The sequence below is a fragment of the Pinus tabuliformis genome, chromosome 7, assembly GCF_031772625.1.
Source record: "Pinus tabuliformis cultivar Carrire ecotype Pingquan chromosome 7, CPIR1, whole genome shotgun sequence".
NCBI classification, from domain to species: Eukaryota; Viridiplantae; Streptophyta; class Pinopsida; order Pinales; family Pinaceae; genus Pinus; species Pinus tabuliformis.
Window position 1 is genome coordinate 2,020,887,480 of NC_142293.1, and position 20,109 is coordinate 2,020,907,588.

Sequence of the window (20,109 nt, forward strand, 5' to 3'; positions counted from 1 at the left end):
TCTATGCATGGAATTCCAAACAAGTTTTCCCAAGAAAATAATCTCAACTCTTTATCATATGAATTTTTTTTCAAAAAAATAATGTCAATTATTATTTATTCATGCCCCATGTGCAAACACAATAATTTTCAAAGTATATAGTTACTTATCTTTTAATGCATGCTTGGAATCCCTCCTTCTTATCTCTTTGCTCCATTTTACATGTATTATGTCATTAGTTCTCATATTTTCCCATAGGCTTACAATAAGTAGAATTGAGAAAATGTAATAGCTTTTCTAAATCCTAAAAGCATTCCATAGATCACCCATAAATCACTCCATAAATCAGATTTTTCCTAAATCCTAAAATCACTCCATAAATCACTCCATAAATCATATTTTTCTAAATTCTACTATCACTAAATAAATCATCTATAAATCTCTCATACTTCTATTTTTAACTAGATTTTCTTTTCCCTTATGAACAAAATATCACTTATACATAGCTTCTCTAAAACTATTACTTATTATTTCTAAAACTCATAAAATATTCAAACTTGGAAATATAACTCATTTAGATAGAAAAATATAAATTCTTCTAGATAAAAGAGTTAAGAATTAATTTTTGTAATATTTTTATAATTAAGAATTACAAGAATATTCTTCACGTAATATCAATATAAGAATTAATAATATTTAATTATTCAATGACCCTCATTTTACGAGAGTTTTTTAGGGTAGCATAGGGCAATGATATTACAAATTCAAAATAGAAGGTAAAATAACATCTTCCATAGAAGAGGATAAATATTTTACATTGAGTTGAAGGAGGCCAGTTTCGTTCAACCCATTTTTCCAAAATATTTGGTGAGGGCCATAGGCCAGTGAATTTCCTAACCAGAATCTTCTCAAACAAGGGGAGAGAAACACTTCGAGGCAATTCAAGAGGTAAACCTAATTCTTGGATGTCCTCGAGTTTTTTTACAAACTTAGATATAGCATGACAGTATCAAGGGGGCCTGAAGGAAGAAACGAGGTTGGCAAAGGCCAGAACAACAACGTCAGAGGGGGCCATGGCAGCAGAGAGAGCCCCTTCCAGATCAAACTTTCGAAGGACCATGGGGAAAATGTGCAGCATGAAGGAGGGGAAGCGATCTCACGGGGAGAGTGCAACATGGGAGGAGAAATGTTTACAAATAAATCTCCCGACACCCAAAATAATATAAATAAATAAATATAAGTAAAAAAAATAATTAATAATTTTTTGTAAATATCATTTTAATTTAAAATGAAATGAATTAGCTCTTCTTATATAATATTTTTTTATTGTTTTTAATATATGGATATTTTTTCTTTACTTGACAATTTTTCTCCCTTATATAGAACCAAAAGTTTTATAAAAAAATATAAAATTTTATGTTTTTTTTTTACAATGTCGGCTACTCATATATTAAAAAAACTTTCTGAAAGAAGTGCTATTACATAATGAGGAAGAGTATGAGAGCAGAGGCACAAAATCGGGTACACAGACCCGCAATCCTCGTTGCTTCTCGTGATTGTAAACAAAGTTGAAAGTAAACGGCTATACTGCCTTACATAGGATCCTACTAACAAAACAAATTTGCAATGCATAAATCACGGAAAGTGTGGAGTGACCGAATCATCCTTCTGGGCGCTGGCTCTAGTCGATGCTTCTGCCTGGTTGCTTTCAGTGAGAGTGCGGAGATGATCAATTACCGCCTCCATGTGAATGCAGCGGTCCTTCAGATCTTCAATCTCCTTTTTTCGTTTCCCCAGCTTCTTTCTTTTGGATTCTCTATCTGCATGGTAGTCCTCTGTTAATTCTTTTAGCTGTTTTTTAATGTTGTTGATCATAACAGTATGTGCAATGCACATATTGCATTCTTTGCTGTTGAAGAGATTCGCCATAGGGTCTTTGTTTGGGCCCTGTTTGGAAGGCTGGCCTTGCTTGTCCTCCATCGTTTTGGCCTGATGAATGAAGTCAGAGGATTCGCTGTTGATTAAAGAGACAGGTACTGCTGTGAGAGGAGCTTGACTGCGGGAGTGCTGTGGCTTTAGACAGAGGGGCGGTGCTCTCAGGATAAAACCAGAGGTCGTGCTGTTGATGGGGGGGCCAGGGAACGTGGTGGAAGGGACAAGGCTTCTGAAGAGCTGAAGCTTTAATAGAGAGCGGGCTATCCTTACCTGCTTCCAGTTACTGCTAAAAAAACAAGGACCACTGTTAGTAGGCAACAGAAACAGATGAGAAAGTCTTACCCTGAGGTCTCTAAAGAGCCGAGGCTTTGGCGGAGGAAAATCATCTGCGATGCACCAAGAGATTAAGAGAGCTCTTAAGACTTGATCACAGTCTGGCGAGGAGTCGAGGGCATGCCCAATATTTAAAGAGGGAAGAAGGTCGATGGCGCTGATGGAGGAAAGCTGAATGTGCCCAAGGGTGAGGAGGAAACGGTCAAGGGCGATGATTACCCTGCTGTCAAAACTCGTGGGGGAGGTATGGGTTCTACTGATGACGCAGAGAGTGTCTGCCTCGGAAGGACGAGAAGTCACACATTTTCTGAGAAAGGTGATTGAATTGGAGGCCCGAGGAGGAGGAGATCCGCTTAGGTGCCCGATAGTGCTGCTTTGTGATCTAGGAGGAGATACGCTCGGATATACTTGCTTCCTGAAGTGACTGAGGACGGCGGAAGGCTTGTTGCTACGGAATATCTCTGACGTAGATGGCATTGTTCTCTCTGACTTGACCCAGTTTCCTTCTAACCGCTTGGTTAGCATGCTGGTCAGCATCTTTATTGTAGTTCCTGAGGATATGTTTGAAGGTCACCTCACCTAAATCTTTGACATTCTCCAAAATTCGGATTTTGATGTTGTTGAGGGCCAGTTGATTGAAATCTCTCCCAGTGGACATTGCTGCGATTGTTATGGCTGAGTCACCTAAGATGAGGGGGTTTTGGAGGCTGAGGTTCTTTAGAATGGACGTGCCCAGAAGAAGGCCATAGGCCTCTGCTTTGTTATTAGACAGACGGCCTAGACCCCATTCGAAAGAAACCATAGTATTCCCCTGCTGGTCCTTTATGATCCCGCCTGCCCCTGCCTGTCCCGGGTTCTTTTTTGATGCCCCATCGAAGTACAGGATAGGCCTCCTTTGGCTTTTTAACCAGTTGTTGATTTCCTCTTCAGTACCACGCAGCTTCCAATTCTGGCTATCATTTCTTTTTCGGATATAAACATAAGGACTTGAATTGAGGTTGAATTTGCTCAGCCATTCCTTAAGCCTATCATCCGCAACCTCCATGTCTTTCTGGTTGATCCCTGTTGCTTCGAAATACTCAGCCGTGAAGGCTATAGTTTTAGCTACAATACCTGTTATGGATGGTTTTTCGTTATTGAAGATGCACTTGTTACGAGCAATCCAAATTTGCCAACTTAGGTTTGCAGGGATGCTGTTCCAGATCCTGTGCCCTATCAGATTTCCTTTTTTAGGTTGATGTATTCTTCTAGCCCAGTTTTTGTGAAGAGTCGAGATCTGGGTGGGGAGGATTTCGGAGGAGATTGCGCCCGAGAGGAGATGCCAACAGGATTTAGAAATCGGGCATTCAAGGAAGAGGTGGTTGATGGTTTCTTCAGCTAGTCTGCACAAACAACACATGGAAGGACCCTGTATACCTCGCTTTCTGAGGTTCTCAGCTGTTAAAATTTTGCCATGCAGGAGAGTCCAATTGAAAAATTTAATCTTGGGAAGGCATTCAGGGCGCCAGACAGCCTTGAACAAAGGCCAATTGTTAGCTTCTGAGATATCCTGGAGGGCTTTGTAACCTTCTTTAACTGAATAATTTCCTCCATTAGGATCCCAAACGAACTTGTCCTCCTTCCTTTTGTTGATGGGGGCTGAGCCACTTAGTGAGCTCTTGAGCTCATTCCAAAGCTTTGCTAAGTCCATGGGGAGATTGAGGGGGGTCCAGCCTGCCCAGCAGTCCTGATCCCATAGAGAAATGTCAAAGAGAGAAGTGTAATTCGCTTCATCCATCCACCGATGGAGAGGATGCAGATGGCGGATTGTGCCCCTCGCCTGGGACCCCATGATTCTGTCATTCCAAATATTAACCTCCCTGCCATTCCCTGGAGCGCACGAGATGAAAGGTTTGAAGAGGGGGAGCGTTTTCTTGATCAGATTCCAGGTTGGGGTACCATGTCTTTCTATAATGTTTTCAGTGAGGATGTTACTGTTTTGGCCATTCAGGTATTTCTTCTTTACTATAGTAGTCCACCATGCCCCTTTTTCATTTAGGATCCTCCATATGAGCTTGAAGCCCAATGCTAGGTTAGCCAGCCTTGGGACCCTTATTCCCAACCCTCCTTTTTCCACAGGGAGGATAACTTTGTCCCACTTAACCAAGCTGAACTTCTTGGTATTCTGCTTGCCTCCTTGCCACAGGAAGCTGCGGATTATTAGTTCCATGTGTTTGTGAACACTGGCAGGGGCAAGAGCTATGGCGAACTGATAGATGGGGAGAGAGGTGAGGATGGACTTGATTAGGGTCGACCTGCCAGCTAAGTTTAACCAGTGCACTCCCCACAACTGTAATTTGCCTCTGAGCTTTTCAATGATTTTGACCCAAATCCCTGATTTGATTGTCTCTTTGGCCAAAGGAAGCCCCAGATACATGAAGTGGGACCAATTCAGCTGAGCCGGAATTTCCAAGATAAGAGATATGCGTTGGATGATGTGGTTAGGGACATTCCAGGCGTATAACATACATTTATTATTGTTTAGCTTGCCTCCCGAGGCAAGAAGGAAAAGATCCAAGACTTTTTTAAATCTCCTCGCCATAATGCAAGAGGCACCTCCTATGAGGAGGGTGTCGTCCGCGAACAGGGAGTGATTTATTCCTTTCAGCCCTCTGACAATTTCAATCCCCGTTATTTCTTTTTTCCTCCTCAAGTTTTCCAACTTCGAGCTGAGGGCTTCCGCCATGAGAATAAAAAGGAAGGGAGAGAGCGGGCACCCTTGTCTTAGACCCCTTGAGCTTTTGAAGGCTGGGCTTGGTCTTCCATTTATGAGGGGAGCAGTCCAATTGCCTGATATGCACTCCCTCACCCTGCTTATGAACAGCTCAGATATGCCAAGCTTTTTGAGGACGGCTTGGAGAAAGGAATGATTGACTCGATCGAAAGCATTGGCCATGTCCAACTTCAGTATCATGCCCTTTTCTTTCCTAGAGATACTGCTTTGGATAGCTTCTTGGATGAGGATTACATTGTCGGCGATTTGCCTCTTAGGAACAAAACCACCTTGGTTCTCAGAAATGAGGGAGGGTAGAATAGGTTTAAGTCTGTTGGCCAGGATCTTAGTTATGATTTTGTAGGAGACATTGCAGAGAGAGATAGGGCGAAAGCGGTTGAAAGAGAGAGGGTTGAGCTCTTTGGGAATGAGGGCTAGGTAGGATGATTTCATTCCGCCTCCCATCTTGCATTTATGGAAGAAGTTTCTAACTGTTCTGATGTAGTCCTTTTTGATGATGTCCCAATGATTTTTATAGAAATCCACAGTGAAGCCATCTGGCCCCGGGGCTTTGTCTGAGGCCATGTTGCGTATTGTATGCTCTATCTCTTCGATAGTGATCTCTTTGTCCAGCTCAGAATTTTGCTCCTCTGAGATAAAATTTTATGTTAATACTGTAAATGTCTTTGAATTCAGGTTTCTTTGATCCATATTGATAAATTAAGAAAAAAATTTCAGCAGAAATCAAATAGGAGAATTTTTTCCGAAGCGTTTTAAACGATCGAGTGTGGTTCATTGCCAGGACAAGATGAAGAGGCAGATCATAACACTAACTTAAATAGAGAGCAATGTAGAGACCCTTGGTTAAGTTAACGACTATAATAAACAGAAAGTATAGGAATAATACTATTTTTTTTATTATTTTTAAATATAACATTAATTATTAAGATCAAATTATATTGAATAAAATCTAATATTACTTTATGGTTCAAAATATAGTTGAATAAATAGAGTAAAAAGAATCAAAATTTCAAAGTCAAACATCAAACAAGCGAAGTCAAAAAAATAATAAAAGGAGTTAAGACCCTCTTAATAAATAATAATAATTTATTGAAAAAGAATGACATAGTCACATAAACATTCACACAATCTATATAAAAACAAACTAAAAATAATATAAATAAAATCCAAAATAAAAATAAGAAAGACTAACGAATTAAGGTGAGAGATAAAATCATGGGCTAAGGCCCTACAAATAATTCAAGGAGCCAAGAAAAATAAAAATAATGAAAGCCTAACATAAAATAAGGCCCTACAAATACTTAAAGGAGCCAAGAATAATCAAGATGATAAAAAACTTATTTGATCAAAACCCTATCAAAAAATTGTCAGAAACCTTTGGAAAACAAGTAAAAACAAAAGTTATAAGGAAGATACAAATACCTACACAGATAAATAAAATAGGATGAATTGTACTAAAAATCTCAAGAACATAAATATTCAATCAAATAAACTTGTAAAATTAGGAAGACAGGACAGGGATCTAACATCTGCTAATTTTCCAACCATCGTCTCTATTCCGATTATTGGGCCTTTTTTCAATTTCTAGAGCCTCCTTAAATTTTCGATGATGGAAATGACTAATCCTCGAAATGAATTGGGCCTCCTGAATGAAACTGTGATAATTAGTTTTTTATGCATGTTCTTCCAAAGTAGAGGAACAGGTCCTACCATGTTTGATGTCAGTGGTGTGCTCATGAATCCTTTGATTAATTGAGTGACCAATATCACCTATGTAGGAAGCCCCACAAGAGCAAGGGATAAGGTAAGCATCCTTCAAATTTTTAGGGCCGACCAAGTCATTTATAGATCTTAGGGAACTCTGGATGGTATTTAGAGGCCTAAAGGTTGAAGGAACCTTATGCTTCATTAAGATCTTCACAATCTTTTCATTGGTCCTTTAGGTAAAAAGAATGTGCACCCCTGAAAATCGATCCTTGGGTTTTTTCTTAGCCTGGGGACCTTTTTCGGCATTGAGGAAAACCTTAGTACATTGGTGTCTACGATATCCATTATTAAGGAAAACATTTAGGAGGTTAGATTTCTCATCATTAAGATGATTATCATTAGAAACGCTTAAAGCTCTAGTCACCAAAGTGTTGAAAACACTAAGCTTTTGAGCTGGGAAATGATGAGATTTAGTATGAAGATATTGCTCTATGTGAGCTTTCTTCCAAAATACATTATGAGAAAAAGAGCCATCATCCTTCCTTGAAAGGAGGATGTCAAGAAAAGACAGACTACCATTGCTTATGTGATTTCTATGAAATTTGTTTTCCTAATGTTACATAATTGTTAGTAATAATCACACATTAAAGATTCAGATTTATCTCAAAAACATTTACATCCATTTTTCCATTTTAATTATACTTATTTTAATTATACTTTAATTAAGATGAGGCATCAAGAGTTAATTATGTTAAAAATGGCGTAGTGAAAACAAGGAAGTCTTCTTTTGATGTTAACATGGGACCTAGCATTATAGGTCTTGATAGCTCAACTTCCATTATGGATGAATTTATCTTTACAAGGGAAGATCACTCAAATCTTCCATTCGACTATAGTTTGGAACAAACTGTTTAACTCCTCATTTATTTTTCGATGGTACTAGAAGAGGAGGCAAAGGTTAATTCATGTGAATGAGGATCCTTTTCAACAGGAGTTGGCTCATACATTCAAGAGTTCAATGTTGAAGTACATAGGGTTGGTTTTCTGGTAGAGGACCTTCTCAAGGATTTGGTAGAAATTTTCATTATTGAAATTTTTTACTTGTTGACAATATGTAGAGGGTCGCTCGTGTCTATGCCTTGTTGGGGAGTCAGTAGAGTGAGGAATGACTGACGATGATCAGAGTGGCTTGGGATCCTGACATCATGAGGCCCATTCGTGTTCGAGTATTACAGTGTACTAAAGTGGCCTCAAGGCACATTTGCTACCCTAGTATTAATTGGGACCAACTTGTGGAGGCTGAGAGGGTGATCGAATTTCTTAAGGACAAGAAATTTTGGGAAGGGGAGACTGTAATGTCCCATATTACTGTATTACATTGTGATGATATTAGGAGGAGTTTCTAGAGCTTATGTCAACTAGTTCAGAGGTTCTATATTACATTATTGGTGGGTCCAAAGTGTTTTGAACGTTTTAGGGGGTCTAACACAGATCACTTGCCAATTTCCATTATCAAAACTATTTTTGCATGATTTTCTCTTGCTTATGCTACATTTTGATGATTTCCACAAAATGTAGTTATTAATGGTCATATTTTCATTAATTATGATTGATTATGATTAAGGTGTTTCTTTGGGTTGATTACTTGGAGAAACGCCTAAGTGTAATAGCTCATTAGAATTAGAGCAAAAATATCTATGACGAAGGATGGTGACAAGGGGTTTTGGGTGGCTAGTGTGACAATGGAAGTGAATTAAGAATTTTCTAGGGTTAAAATGTATTTAATTAGTTAATTGAATTCACTTTATTAGATAAGAAAAGGAAGGAGTTTCTATTATTTAATTGGAGGAAAAGGAGAAAATGTTAGAAAAATGTGGCGATTAAGTCATAAAAAGAGACAAGTCAGGATTATCTCTTCATTCTATCACTTGTTGTTTGAGAGAAGGGATTCATGGAAATTTTTTGAAGAAGAGCTTAGGGTTTGAGAAACCCTAGCCACCATGTCTAGCTTTGATGTTGAAACTATAAACCCTAGTTGGTTCAGGGAATGGAATCACTTAGATTCCACCATTGCACTATTATAGGAAAGAGACTTGTAGAAGATAATGAAGGTAAAAGGTGTTATCCATTCATTTTATCTTTTGATATATATATATATATATATATATATATATATATATATATATATATATATATATATATATAGATATGTATATATATATTCTATCCCTTTTAGAAGTTGAGGATAACCCATGAAGTTACCAAGCTTCAAAGCCATTCTAATGGGTCATGCTACTATATAAAGAGATAAAATTTGAGGTCAAGTTGTATACTTTGTGGGTCAAATCTCTTATTGCTGGAACACAATGAGAATTTTCCTTTGTTGGGGTTGATATTATTGTTGTGGTTGACTAAGTTTGTGTGCACATATTGAACAATGTTTCCTTGTTGAATACGTGAGTTGAGTTCCTTTGATTTGCAGTCCAAGGGCTCCATATCTAAGTTCTAGGTGTGTTTCTTTTGTGAAAAGAGTTTGGATTTAAAGGAAACCAATTTACAGTGGACATAATAGAAGATTGTGGACCGATTTTGTATATCAATGGTTGGGTGTATCGTCTGTGGGAATCTAGGAGCTCTATGATTCATCTTTTTTAGTTTGTTAGCCTTGGATACTTTCCTCTTTATTAGCATGTGTTTAGTAGAGGTCTAGAAACACATCCTTTGCTAGTTGTATAGTAATTGTATGCATTATATCCATGTAAATATGAGAATAGATCGTCTTTGTACCTTTAATTTGTGTGTTGAATGATATTTAATTGAACTGACAACGTTTTATCTGTCCCAAATGTGTACTCCTGTAATATACGTGTAGTTGTAGCAAAGAAACATTGTGAGCGTAGCCAAATAGAGCAATATTACCCTGAAGTTTATTTGCAGAAATGCATATATACCAAGTTCCATTGCACTATTTCTCATTGTCTCATTTTCTGCAATTGTGAAATTACTATGGATTCCATTGTATGACTCATATAAACCTTTAATTCATGATCTATTATATTTCTAAGTGTGGAATGAATTTCATCTCAGTAATTTAGGGCACTTCAGTTATTCGTTGAATGTTGTGTATTTTATTTTTGAAATTAAATTGTAACAATTCATCTATAGCCAAATATCATTAAACTATTTGACAAAATTTCTCATTGAAGATTCCAACAAAAAATTAGAAAATTAGTAGAAGATTTAAGATATTTCCAAGAGGATATCTTACACTCTATGGGTAACATGTGTACAAAACTATACTCCAAACATATCTTCACTCAATCCTCTTTCTAAATCGAAATTGCTTTCTCAAGTCTTATTACACTTAAGATGAAATTTACATATTGCAATGGAGTGGGTTAGAGCTTCTTTCTTGTTGTTTCAAAATGTCTTATTATTCTTAGGAAGACATTTACATATTGCAATGGAGTGGGTTAGAGCTTCTTGCCTATTGTTTCAAAACGTCAACTCCTATAGAGAACATCTCTTCTACTTTGCTACAAACATTTTTTTAATAATGTTCTATTGTTATCAACGACTTTCACTCTCTCTTTTTGCATTTGGTTTCAATATATCAATAAGCACTAAAATCAACTAGTGAGAACTTATCTTCTCCATATTAAATGTATTCACTTTATAAACATGCCCTAAACATGCCCTAAGTTCTAATTTTGTCTTACCTTTACTTAAACTTTGCAAAAACCACTTTAAATACTCCATGAACCATATTCACCATAAACATCAAACTCATATTCTTAATATACAAAAATCAAGCTCTTATTCTTTTCCCATTGATTCTCTTTCTAACTCTTTCATAAATATTATTAATTAATTTTCAACTAATATTTAATGAAAGTTTTTTTTATTTAATAATCTTATATTATTACCCATTCTTTTTAAGTAATATTTAACCAAAATTTTAGTAACGTTATAATAAAATTTTCAAATATTAAAATAATTTCTCACTTTTAAAGGAAAAAATGAAATTAATTGAATTATATTATATTTATTATTTTCATTAATATAAATATATATACAACATGATGATTTTGATTAATATTATTCTACTTAAAGAAAGTAATGAATATTTAGAATTTTTTATAATTTTAATTTTATACTTGCAATATATTAAGAAAACTAATTTGATATCACAATAGTTTGGGTGAGTTGAAAGATAAGAAGTTTGGTAATGTGACAAATATTTGAAATACATGTCTAATTTAAGTATAAGTTGGATAATCTAAAAGAAAGTTTTTATTATATTCAACCCTCTTATTGACACACATGTAACAATCTCTTTAATCATGGTGTATTGGCAATTGATGAACGCCTAGTTTCATCATGGAACTCATGAGAATTCGTTATTGTTTTAGTAACGCTTATTTTCTTATTTACATTAGTCAAGAGAGGGAGACACTTTGGATTTTCAAGATTTGGGACCACCTACTTATAATATCTTAGTTTCCATTTTCTCTCTAATTCTTTATCGCTCCAAATTTTCTTCTTAAATTTTCAGAAATAAGATTTTTAATATCATCTTTATTCTACATAATGATCTCCTGCATTATCTCCAAATTTTCTAACCAAGGTTCAACATTCTCATACCATCCCCACTTGATCCTAAGGTTGTTTGGGTTAGCATTAAAAGAAAGTTTAGTCTATTCTATATTGTTTACCTTATTTTTTACACAAGATAATCAATTAAGACCATGGTTTCAATGGGGAAACACTTGATTTAATGAGGAGGATTGGATAGGGTGTCTTTCCTTTATAAAGTTATTTTTGATTTCTTTCATATTCATCCATGATTCTTTGGAGATACTACATCTTTAAATCTAACATCCATATAAAATAACAGGGCCATAAGAGTTTAAAAGAGGATTTTTTTATTTATTTAAATGTGGAGAGAGAGAATTTTATATAAATAAATTTCAAAATCAGTTTTTATAAATCTTAGAAAAAAGTAATGTTTAATCTTATAAAAAAAATGATTTTAATTGGTCTTACTGTATGACTTAAAACCAAGTGATTTTTCAAAGATGCATAATTTTCTTCGAATAATAATGATCGGTCAACTCACATTTTAGAACAATAATAAGTAGTTAACAATTAAATTATAATAAATCTTTAAACTATTGAAAAAAATAAATATGGTTTTAATTAATTAGATACAAGTATTCATATATAACTTATTTTTTTATAAAAAGAAATTTAAGCTGGTTTGACCATTAAATCACTAATCAATTTTCATAAATTGTAATTAATATATTTAAAAATATATATATTATTCTGACTAGTTGATTATATTAATATAGAATTATAACATTGTATGGTAAAGTGTAAATGTGAGAGTGTGAGTTTTTACGCATTACAAAATTCAAAATCGTTTTTTTATGGGTTATTATACAATATGATTTTTTACACAATCATAAAGGCTGAGATCACATGACGTTGTTCTAGTTATTTATAAATGAATTTTTTTTAATGAAATATAAATTTAAAATACATACCCTTATAAATTAATATTTTGAAAGATCACAAAAGTGTTGAAAATGGTTTTAATATTTTTTATTTTTTTTTAATTATAATTTTTTTTTGGTGAATGGTATTGTACAGACATAAATATCTCACATAACTATTCACATAGCAAGATCTAAGATCATAAAACTATTTTTTTTTGTAGTTTAAATATTTATAAGAGAAACACTCTTTGGTTCAAACTAATGTAATTGTTTGAGAAAATTTTGTTGATACCAAAAAAATTGACAATTGATTGTGGATAATGACCTTTCATGCTCTTTAAATTGAGATTATATAAGACAAATCAATACTCATTGATATTGACAAAAATATGAACTATCTAATCACTCTTGTATAAAACATATCTACCATCTTAGTATAAAACACAACTAATGAACACTACAGAAACACCCCAATAAACTCACTTTTACCAAAGACACATTAGATTTAGTTCAACTTATCTAACTCCTATGTGTTTAAATATCTTAACATCTCCATTTAAGAACCAGGCACGCTGATCGAATCTTGAATGCACTGATCCACATGGATGAGCGCTTCAACACAAAGTCACCTTCAAAACTCCTTCACCAGACTCCACACTCAAATTGCCGGCTTTACACAGATTGTACTAAGCACACAACCAAACCTATATTCTGTTCAATACTTCAAATGAACAGATACATTGTGGCAGTTTTGATTGTGGTCAATACCACACTCGATACTGTGGTTTATTGCGTTGTCTTTGTTTGTAACACCAATGGTCCTCCACACGCAGCACCGCAAACAAACCAACGGCAGTAAAAGCTTCTAATCGCTATTTTTAAAAGCTCCTATCCACTTTACTTATAAGGGAAGAACGTTCCTTTATGTAGCAATTCCTTTACTGAGTGCTCTCGATGTTCAGGAAACACCAAAAAAAACGGAGTTGAACCTGCCTCTGAGCAAAAATCGGTAATCAGACGAACATGAGTGCCCATGTCCCTCTTCTTGGAGAATCAGCAATCAAGACATACATGCCTGGGATCTCCGGATTAAAAGGGGCCACGAAAGTTTGTTACCAATGCTCGAACCGCGCTTCTTTCGCACATGCCTCTTTCACACTAGACAGATCTGCTGCTTACACCACATGTTTAATATGCATGTGCTACACACACCCCCACACATTTAAAAATTAATCAACTTCTGGGCTCTCTGCATATAAATACAGCGTCCAACCGCGATTCACGCACCAATCTTCCAAACTGCCTGACCTTAAGTTTTTACCAATGTTCACGGCCTCAACCCTCTGGTTCCAACAGCGGTCGATTTCTCTCCAACCAGATCGAACTCACAAAAACAGATAGACCACTTCACACCACGCGGATTCAGCACTGCTCCAGGAATCTTCAGGCTGGCTTACTCCTCACGTTTTTATGATTAATTTTATTAAAATTTGAAAATATTGTAATTTTATAATAATTTTAAATTTAGATGATTTAATTTTATCGGATTACTTTGCTATAAGATACTATATAAATTATGAGATTCAAAATTGAAAACTCAAAATTTAAGTTTTCATGAATTAATAAAAAAAATATTTAAATTTTTTATAATATTAAATGTATTTTAAATTAAAATATAATTCAAAATTTTCTTATATAATTGAGTTGCAAAAGAAAATGTCTATTTTTTATTAGACATTTTAAATTTATCTTTAAATGTGAGCTTGATAAGGTTGCTTTGGACAAGAGGTAATCATCTAATTTCTTTTGGATCAGGAGAAATTACTTTTAAATTGAGTAGAAATAATTATATAAATATTTTTTTAGATAACATATAAATAGTTTTTAATTAAAAAGATTATATAGAGATTTATTGTTAAAAAAATTATTTTAAAATTTTTTATTTTAACTTTTTATCTAAATTTTTAAATTAAAAATAAATATTAACAAAAAATTATATTTAATGGTTATATATTTAATTTTTATAGATGTATTTTAGTAATAATTTATAATAAGATTCTGATTTTTTACTATATAAAATATCATTATAAATCAATTTAATATTATAAAAAAACACTTTAAAACACTTAAAATATACATACTACATCATTTAAATTTTAAATTTTAATAAATTTTAAATATAATTTAAAAAAAAATTATTGAAAACAATATTTTAATTAGAAAAATAAATATTCCTATTACATTGCTTTCTCATTCTTCATACATGTTGCATGTCTTTTTATTCGAGTTGTCTTTAGTGCTAGTTTTTAGAAGTTTTTCCAGTGGATTTTTCTAGTCTAATTTCTCTAAAATCTGAGAGGTATTCATTGAAATCACAAGTTTGATGGGTAAAACTGCACAATAGAAGTGCCCTATGGGGTTTTCAGGGTGTTGAATCCATATATACAATAAAAAAACTAGTTTAAATAACACAAATCAAGATTTCACCATAATTTTTTCGGCCATATTAACTCCAAAGAGTTGCACTAAAGACAACTCCATCTTTGACGAATATTATGGTGCATCGATAGTGGAGCTCACATTGTGCATCGATAATGGAGCTCACATCGCATGACTAGGTTGAAAGAATTCTTCTCAAGCTTAACCCAGAAAGGCTTAACCCACAAAGACTTAGACCTTGAGATACAACTTGGTGATGATGCCAAGTAAAGGGTTGTTGCCATTTAAAATGTGAACAGAATTGAAATGAAGGAGATGTAGCTCACAGGTGAGGCCTGCACCTGGAGACTACACTCAAAAACATAGAGATCACTCTCGTACACTCTATTACTTTATCAATGAAGCATTACATCATTAAATACAATACTAGGAATTAGGAAGTTGTAACCAAACCCCTAAACTCTAAGAAATAATCCTAAACTAGGGAGATATGTTACAACAATGTAACCATTTTCTCCATTAATACAAAATAATATTAATTATTTTCAACTCCCCCCCTTAATGGAGAAAGGGTTCTCCTGGACTCCTAGCATCCTTCTAAACAATTCAAATTTCACACGTGCAAGTGGTTTGTAAAAATATCAGCCATATTTTCACAAGTTTTACAATATTCAAAAGCAATTTCTTTTGACTATATTTTCTCTCTAACAAAATGGAGCTAAGTGTCTATACGTTTGGTGTTTCTTTGAAACACTGGATTGTATGCCAATTTAATGGTACTCTAGTTGTCGCTTTTGATAGAAGTGGAATTCTTATATTCTTTTCTGCATCTTTGAGCAGCCTTTTCAACTAGATCGCTTCACATGTTGCTGCACACAATGTTTGATACTCAGCTTCACATGAAGACAAAGCTACAGTACTCTGCTTCTTGCTGCTCCATGCTATGACCCCGGATCCTATGCTGAATATGTAACCTGTGATTGACCTTCGATCATCCAAGTTACCTGCCCAATCTGAATCTGAAAAACCTGCTAGAATAACATCAAATGCGTCAGTGTATAAAATGTCATAATTAACAGTACCACAAAGATACCTCAACACACTTTTCGCTGCTACCCAGTGACGTTCAAGTGGTTTTGACATGAATTGGCTCAACACACTAACAGAGTATGCCAAGTCAGGCCTGGTTGTTGTAAGATATATCAAGCTGCCAACCAACTGTCTATACTTTTTAGCATCAACCTCTTTAGTGCCATCGTCACTGCTCAACTTCAAATTCTGCTGCAAAGTTGTCGCTGCTGATCTACACTAATCCATACCAAACTTTTCTAACAGATTTCTGGCATACTTCCCTTGGGTAAGAAAAGTTTGCCCAGTATCTCTGCATACTTCTAATCCTAGACAGTAATGAAGGCTTCCGAGATCTTTCGTCTCAAAAACTTGTGCCATAAGCCTTTTGATTCCTTTGATTAGATCATCTGCATCTCATGTTATAATCATGTCATCTACATACAAAGAAATCAAAATAATCTGCCCCTGCTTATTGTACTTGGTATACAAATTTAGGTTGTTTAAACTTCTATGAAAACCATACTCTAAAAATAAAGAACCAACCTTTTCATACCAAGACCTGGGTGCTTGTTTTAAACCATATAAAGCCTTTTTCAATCTACAAACAAGATGTTCCTTCCCCTGCTTTACAAACCCTTCTGGCTGTACTAAGTAAATTTCCTCTTTTAATTCACCATTTAAAAATGTAGATTTAACATCAAGCTGGTGTAGCTCCCAATTAAATTTAGTAGCCAAAGCAATAATCATTCGGATTGTATTTAACTTTGCTACAAGTGCAAAAGTATCATCAAAATCTATACCTTCCTGCTGTGAATATCCTTTTGCAACCAACCTAGCTTTTAATTTCTCTACAATTCCATCTGCATTCATTTTTGGTTTAAACAACCATTTACATCCTATGGGTGTTTTATTCTTAGGCAGTTCAACTAAATCCCAAGTGTCATTTTTAAGAATTGATTCCATCTCTTCATTCATTGCAGCCCTCCACTCCTTAAATTGACTAGCTTCTTTGTAATTAGTGGGCTCTACAATGTTCAAAACTTTTGACATCAAAGCATAGTCTCTCAATTTTAATGGTAATTGAGTCTTTCTAGCAGATCTCCTTGGTAGGGGACTTACCTCAAATTTGTTAGCTCTAAATGGGCTGGCTTTATCACCTTCTTTCTGCTCTTCTTTTTGCCCTTCTTCTCTTTCATCCTTGCTGTTTCCATCAATCAACAATGGAATGTGCCAATCATCACCAATGTCATCTTTCCCTTCCTGTACCTATTCATGAAACACTACATCCCTGCTTGCAAATATCTTATGAGTCTCAGGATTGAACAATTTATATGCTTTAAATTCTATGCCATAAGCAACAAAGATGCATTTAACTGCTTTGGGATCTAATTTCTTCCTATCAGCTTTGGGTATATGGGAAAATGCTTTTGACCCAAATACTCTTAGATGATTTACTACTGGTTTGAATCCATATAGAGCTTCAAAAGGAGTTTTGAAGTTAAGATACCTGGTAGGACTCCTGTTCTTCAAATATACAGCAGTATTAATAGCTTCTACCCAAAAGCTTTTAGATAGATCCTTAGTACCTTACCATGTAACATGCTCCTTGTGTACTCCACTAAGGTTCTATTTTTGAGTTATGGGACTCCATTCTGGTGTGGTGTGTGTGGCACTGTAAACTTTTGAACAATCCTGTGAGATTTGCAGAATTTCATGAATTCCCCTAGCTTGTATTCTCCCCCTTGATCAAAACGAAGAATTTTTATACTCTTACCAAACTGTTTTTCCACCAAGTTTTTAAATTCTCTAAAGCACTGGAAATTCTGACTTTTCTTACTAAAAAAATAAACCCATGAATATCTAGTGCAGTCATCAGTAAATAGCAAAAAATAATATGCTCCACCTAGCGACCTTGTCTGCATAGGTCTGCATATATCAATATGCACTAGTTCTAGAATATATGTTTCCTTCCTCCTATCATGCACAAGGAACTATTCTCTATGCATTTTACCTAATGCACATCCATCACAATTTAATTGAATATTACAAAAGATAGGGAGCCCCTCAACCATACCTTTTATCTGCAATAGCATGAGGTCCTGCAAATTCAAGTGACCGAATCTCTGATGCCAGAGTTGTTCGGCTATCGATCCTCTTGCAACCATGGCTCACTTTGATATGCTCTTTACATCTAATTTGTATAGGCTTCCAACACGCATGCTTGTTGCAACTATTTGTTTGTTGCAATCCTTTATCACACAATGAGTCTTGAAGAATTTGACTTGCATATCTTGATCAGTTATCATGGATACAGATATCAGATTTTTCTTAATTCCAGGTACATATAAAACATTTTGAAGATGACTAATTTTTCCATTTCGCAACTTGACTAGAATAACCCCATAACCTTTAATCTCGTATCCACTATCATCTCCTAAATAAATTTTGATCCATATGTACTTTCCTCAAGACTATCAAAAAATTCCTTTTTACCTGTCATGTGAGAGGATGCTCCGGAATCAACATACCATATATCGTCCTCATCAGATGCTAAAAGGGCATGGTCGACTATGAACAGTCAAAATTCATGACTGAAATCTTTATCTTCTTCAACATCATCTTCAACAAATTATCCTCTGTGCTTTGCCTGCTTCCTCTTTGCGTCATCAGCCTACTTCTTTAAGCATACACTTTGTATATGTCCCTTCTTTCCACAATAATAACATTTCTTTACAGAATCATTTGCAATCATACCTTTATGTGGACGCTTCTGCAATGTTCCTCATTTCTGCTGTGATTGTTGTTGTGGCTGCTTCCCTTTGAATGATCATTGTTTTACCATCAGCGCAAGATCATCACCCTGGGGGTTCAAGTTCTATCGCCGCTCCTCCTCTTGCAGCAAGATCCCTGTCAGATCATCAAATGTGGGTGCTTTCTCCCTTGCCGCCAAACTAGTGATGAACATCTGAAATTCATCTCGCATCCCGCTCAATGTGATTGAGACAAGATCAGAGTCAAAGACCTTCTCTCCGATGTTCCCCAATGCATATTTCACATCTTTGATTCGCGTAACAAATGCAGCAGCAGTCTCACTTTCATTCATCCTCATCAAAAACAACTTGCTTTTGAGTGCCATAACTTGGCTTGTGTTCTGGGTCTCATACAGATTTTTAATGGTCATCCAGATCTCGGCGGACATTTTACAGTCTGTGATGTGCGGCATAACGTTATCCTTCACAGACATCTTCAGCAAAACTTTCACCTTGTTCTCTCGCTTATCCCAGTCTTGCTCCTGCGTCCCCGCATTCGCCCTCTGCTCATCACCTGTAACTATGGACCAAGCATTCGCTCCCTCAAGCAAGGTCTGGATCTTAAACTTCCAGTTCGTGAAGTTAGATCCATCGAGTTTGTCAGACTCGTTGAGGTAAGATTCCATCATTTTACTCATTCTGATCAGATTTAAAAAATGAATCTACCCAACAGTAACAAAAAATCGATACCTTTCAAATCAATCTGTCACCGATTCAGATCTGCCAATATCTGACAACTCAACAAAATCAGTCGCGCTCCGATGAGCAAATTCGCTATTTTTCAATACAGCCAAAAATCGATCTGATCAAAACTGATCCGATCTGCCTCTCCCAGATAGATCTGCAACTTCTCCGATCTGCTCCCTTCGCAAACCACCAAACGAAGATGAGGCTTCTCGCAAATCTCCTTGTAGGTAGATTGGCATGTATCCGAGCGAAAAATCCGTGCCCAGAAAAAATTGGTGCGAGGAAAAATTGCTGGCGCAATTAATCCGTAAAATTCCGCGCCAATAGGGTATTTTGGCGCTCTGGCGCAATTAATCCCCGAACAGTCGCACCAATTTCTCTTCTTGGCGCTACTGTCAGCGCGAAAAGCACGCCAATCCCCTTCTATTCAGAAAAATAAAGAAACATCCAAATCCGAGCCAGGTGTTCTGCAGTCCACCTACTCAATCTCCTTGTGTACACGTGGCCACAGAGGCACCTCAAACCACACAGGCAATTCTGCCACAAGGCAAGCTAGCCACAAAGGCACTTCAGTCACAAAAGGTGATATAAGATTAGGCTCACCCACTCTGAGCTCTGATACCAAGATAAAATGTGAACAGAATTGAAATGAAGGAGATGTAGCTCACAGGTGAGGCCTGTACTTGGAAACTACACTAAAAAACAGAGATATCACTCTCGTACACTCTATTACTTCATCAATGAAAGATTACATCATTAAATACAATACTCGTGATCCATTCAACATTTTGAAGGGTGACTCTATCTCTTAAAATAGTTTTAATTAAATGGATAGATTATTAAAAATATATTGTGTTTCAAATCAAGAATTATT